The sequence below is a fragment of the Arachis stenosperma genome, chromosome 4 (assembly GCF_014773155.1).
Source record: "Arachis stenosperma cultivar V10309 chromosome 4, arast.V10309.gnm1.PFL2, whole genome shotgun sequence".
In the NCBI taxonomy this organism is placed as follows: domain Eukaryota; kingdom Viridiplantae; phylum Streptophyta; class Magnoliopsida; order Fabales; family Fabaceae; genus Arachis; species Arachis stenosperma.
The window spans coordinates 38,679,007-38,684,441 of record NC_080380.1 but is presented as its reverse complement, the minus strand read 5'-3'; the positions used below and the strand labels follow the sequence as shown (position 1 = coordinate 38,684,441).

The 5,435-nt window shown below is 39.7% G+C and overlaps 1 non-coding gene across 1 annotated transcript; it reads left to right on the top strand.

Moving 5' to 3' along the window:
- Window positions 1-672: 672 nt before the first annotated feature.
- LOC130977335 (small nucleolar RNA R71) lies at window positions 673-780 on the top strand. Its single transcript, XR_009085031.1, has one exon. It is a non-coding gene; the product is annotated as a small nucleolar RNA R71 (small nucleolar RNA).
- The last annotated feature ends 4,655 nt before the right edge of the window (window positions 781-5,435 follow it).

The window sequence follows — 5,435 nt, the reverse complement described above, 5'->3', positions numbered from 1 at the left end:
CTGTCCCACTTGTGCCTCCAAATTTCTAATGGAGGACCTTGTTTCAGTCATGAAACTTTGAGTGGTTTTGATTAGATCAGAGACCATGGTTGCTAAGTCAGAGGGGTTCTACTTAGAATTCTCTGTCTGTTGCTGAGAAGATGATGGAAAAGGTTTGCCATTGCTAAACCTGTTTCTTCCACCATTATTGTTGTTGAAACCTTGTTGAGGTCTCTGTTGATCCTTCCATGAGAAATTTGGATGATTTCTCCATGAAGAATTATAGGTGTTTCCATAGGGTTCTCCTAGGTAATTCACCTCTTCCATTGAAGGGTTCTCAGGATCATAGGCTTCTTCTTCAAATGAAGCATCCTTAGTACTGCTTGGTGCATTTTGCATTCCAGACAGACTTTGAGAAATCAAATTGACTTGTTGAGTCAATATTTTATTCTGAGCCAATATGGCATTCAGAGTATCAATCTCAAGAACTCCTTTCTTCTGATTAGTCCCATTGTTCACAGGATTCCTTTCAGAAGTGTACATGAATTGGTTATTTGCAACCATTTTAATTAGTTCTTGAGCTTCTGTAGGCGTCTTCTTCAGATGAAGAGATCCTCCAGCAGAGCTATCCAAAGACATCTTGGATAGTTCAGAGAGACCATCATAGAAAATACCTATGATGCTCCATTCAGAAAGCATATCAGATGGACACTTTCTGATCAATTGTTTGTATCTTTCCCAAGCTTCATAGAGGGATTCACCTTCCTTCTGTCTGAAGGTTTGGACTTCCACTCTAAGCTTACTCAATTTTTGAGGTGGAAAGAACTTTGCCAAGAAGGCATTGACTAGCTTTTCCCAAGAGTTCAGGCTGTCTTTAGGTTGTAAGTCCAACCATATTCTAGCTCTGTCTCTTATAGCAAAAGGGAATAGCATAAGTCTGTAGACTTCAGGGTCAACCCCATTAGTCTTGACAGTGTCACAGATTTGCAAGAATTCAGCTAAGAACTGATGAGGATCTTCCAATGGAAGTCCATGGAACTTGCAATTCTGTTGCATTAGAGAAACTAATTGAGGCTTAAGCTCAAAGTTGTTTGCTCCAATGGCAGGGATAGAGATGCTTCTCCCATAGAAGTCGGGAGTAGGTGCAGTAAAGTCACCCAGCACCTTCCTTGCATTGTTGTTGTTTTCGGCTGCCATGGGTTCTTCTTCTTTGAAGATTTCTGTTAGGTCCTCTACAGAGAGTTGTGCCTTAGCTTCTCTTAGCTTTCGCTTCAAGGTCCTTTCAGGTTCAGGGTCAGCTTCAACAAGAATGCCTTTGTCTTTGTTCCTACTCATATGAAAGAGAAGAGAACAAGAAAATATGAAATCCTCTATGTCACAGTATAGAGATTCCTTGAGGTGTCAGAGAAGAAGAAAATTAGAAGGAAGGGGTAGAAGAATTCGAACTTAATCAGATAGAGTTCGAATTGTGCATTGAGGAGGAGTGGTACTCCATAAATAGAAGGATGTGAGAAGAGGGGAAGAAATTTCGAAAATTAAGTTAAAAAGATTTTAAAAACATTTTGAAAAACTTTAATTGATTTTCGAAAACCAAGAGTGGGAAAGAAATCAAGTGATTTTTGAAAAAGATTTTGAATTTAGAAATCAAAAAGATATTATTGAAAATTATTTTGAAAAAGATGTGATTAAAAAGATTTGATTGAAAAGTTATGGTTTTAAAAAGATATGATTGAAAAGATATGATTTGAAAACAATTTAAAAAGATTTGATTTTAAAAATTAATGACTTGCCTAACAAGAAAAGATATGATTCAAACATTAAACCTTTCTCAACAGAAAAGGCAACATACTTGAAATGTTCAATCAAATCATTAATTGTTTAACAAGTATCTTTGAAAAGGAAAAGAAATTGATTTTGAAAACATTTGATTGAAAAGATTTGATTTGAAAAGATTTGATTTTGAAAAACTTTGAAAACTTGAAAAAAATTGATTTGAAAAAAGAATCTTCCCTCTTGTGCCATCCTGGCGTTAAACGCCCAGAATGGTGCACATTCTGGCGTTTAACGCCCAATGCACTACCTTTTTGGGCGTTAAACGCCCAACCAGGCACCCTGGCTGGCGTTTAAACGCCAGTCTGTCCTTCTTCACTGGGCGTTTTGAACGCCCAGCTTTTTCTGTGTAATTCCTCTGCTGCATGTTCTGAATCTTCAGTTCCCTGTACTATTGACTTGAAAATAGAACCAAGATCAAATAAACAATGCATGCAAAACACCAAACTTAAAATTAGACACTAGACTCAAACAAGAAACATAAAATATTTTTGGTTTTTATAATTTTTATACTTTTTTTGTGCTTTTTTCGAAAATTATATGAAAAAAGAAAATAAAGGTTTCAGAATTCTTAATTAGAATTCCAGGAATCATTGCAATGCTAGTCTAAGACTCCGGTCCAGGAATTAGACATGGCTTCACAGCCAGCCAAGCTTTCAAAGAAAGCTTCGGTCCAAAACACTAGACATGGCCAATGGCCAGCCAAGCCTTAGCAGATCATTGCTCCAATAGCAAGATTGATAGAGATCAACAAGCTCTTGTGATGATCAGTTGAAACCTCGGTCCAATAAGATTAGACATGGCTTCTCAGCCAGCCAGATTTTAACAGATCATCATGAAACTCTAGAACTCATTTTTAAGAACTCTGAAAAATACCTAATCTAAGCAACAAGATGAACCGTCAGTTGTCCATACACGAAAAAATCCCCGGCAACGGCGCCAAAAACTTGGTGTGCAAAATTGTGATCACTACTTTTCACAACTCAAATAATCCCTAGTAATGGCCCCAAAAACTTGGTGCTCAATACCATGGCATAAACACAACTTTGCACAACTAACCAGCAAGTGCACTGGGTCATCCAAGTAATAAACCTTACGCGAGTAAGGGTCGATCCCACGGAGATTGTTGGTATGAAGCAAGCTATGGTCACCTTGTAAATCTTAGTCAGGCAGACTCAAATGGGTATAGATGATATATGAATAAAACATAAAGATAAAGATAGAGATACTTATGTATATCATTGGTGAGAGCTTCAGATAAGCGTATGAAGATGCTTGTCCCTTCCGTCTCTCTGCTTTCCTACTGTCTTCATCCAATCCTTCTTACTCCTTTCCATGGCAAGCTTATGCAAGGATTTCACCGTTGTCAGTGGCTACCTCCCATCCTCTCAGTGGAAATGTTCAACGCACCCTGTCACGGCACGGCTATCCATCTGTCGGTTCTCGATCAGGCCAGAATAGAATCTAGTGATTCTTTTGCGTCTGTCACTAACGCCCCGCCCTCAGGAGTTTGAAGCACGTCACAGTCATTCAATCATTGAATCCTACTCAGAATACCACAGACAAGGTTAGACCTTCCGGATTCTCTTGAATGCCGCCATCAGTTCTTGCCTATACCACGAAGACTCTGATCTCACGGAATGGCTGGCTCGTTTGTCAGGCGAGCGCTCGGTTGTCAGGCGATCAACCATGCATCGTGTATCAGGAATCCAAGAGATATTCACTCAATCTAAGGTAGAACGGAGGTGGTTGTCAGTCACACGTTCATAGGTGAGAATGATGATGAGTGTCACGGATCATCACATTCATCAAGTTGAAGAACAAGTGATATCTTGGAACAAGAACAAGCGGAATTGAATAGAAGAACAATAGTAATTGCATTAATACTCGAGGTACAGCAGAGCTCCACACCTTAATCTATGGTGTGTAGAAACTCCACCGTTGAAAATACATAAGAACAAGGTCTAGGCATGGCCGTGAGGCCAGCCTCCCAATGATCTAAGAACTAGATGTCCGAAGATGAAAAATACAATAGTAAAAGGTCCTACTTATAGGAAACTAGTAGCCTAAGGTTTACAAAGATGAGTAAATGACATAAAAATCCACTTCCGGGCCCACTTGGTGTGTGCTTGGGCTGAGCAATGAAGCATTTTCGTGTAGAGACTCTTCTTGGAGTTAAACGCCAGCTTTGGTGCCAGTTTGGGCGTTTAACTCCCATTCTTGTGCCAGTTCCGGTGTTTAACGTTGGGAATTCTGAGGGTGACTTTGAACGCCGGTTTGGGCCATCAAATCTTGGGCAAAGTATGGACTATCATATATTGCTGGGAAGCCCAAGATTTCTACTTTTCAACGCCGTTGAGAGCGCGCCAATTGGGCTTCTGTAGCTCTAGAAAATCCACTTCGAGTGCAGGGAGGTCAGAATCCAACAGCATCTGCAGTCCTTTTCAGTCTCTGAATCAGATTTTTGCTCAGGTCCCTCAATTTCAGCCCGAAAATACCTAAAATCACAGAAAAACACACAAACTCATAGTAAAGTCCAGAAAAGTGAATTTTAACTAAAAACTAATAAAAATATACTAAGAACTCAACTAAAACTACTAAAAACATACTAAAAATAATGCCAAAAAGCGTACAAATTATCCGCTCATCACTCTCCAGTCACATCTTCATCCTCTTCAGAGGAAGAATAGTCTTCAGAGCTCATGAATGGCAGAAGGAGATTTAATGGAATCTCTATGGTCTCTGTATGAGCCTCAGATTCCTTTGGATCCTTAATAGGAAACTCCTTCTTGCTTGAGGAACGTCCCAGGAGGTTTTCCTCACTAGGATTTTCGTCCTCCTCCTCCTTTGTGCATTCGGCCACATTGATCACATCAATGGCCTTGCACTCTCCTTTTGGATTCTCTTCTGTATTACTTGGGAGAATACTGGGAGGAGTTTCAATGACTTTCTTACTCAGCTGGCCCACTTGTGCCTCCAGATTTCTAATGGAGGATCTTGTTTCACTCATGAAACTGAAAGTGGCCTTTGACAGATCAAAGACTACATTGGCTAAATTAGAAGTGTTTTGTTCAGAATTCTCTGTCTGTTGCTGAGAAGATGATGGATATGGCTTGCTATTGCCCAGCCTATTACGTCCACCATTGTTAAAACCTTGTTGAGGTTTTTGTTGATCCTTCCATGAGAAATTTGGATGATTTCTCCATGATGAGTTATAGGTGTTTCCATAAGGTTCACCCATGTAATTAACCTCTGCCATGGCAGGGTTCTCAGGATCATAAGCTTCTTCAGAAGCTGCCTCTCTAGTACTGTTGGATGCATGTTGCCATCCATTCAGATTTTGAGAGATCATGTTGACCTGTTGAGTCAACACTTTGTTCTGAGCCAATATGGCATTCAGAGTATCAATTTCAAGAACTCCTTTCTTTTGAGGTATCCCATTGTTCACGGAATTCCTCTCAGAAGTGTACATGAATTGGTTTTTTGCAACCATGTCAATGAGTTCTTGAACCTCTTCAGGCGTTTTCTTCAGGTGAATAGATCCACCTGCAGAATGGTCCAATGACATTTTCGAAAATTCAGAGAGACCATAATAGAATATATCTAATATGGTCCATTCTGAAAAT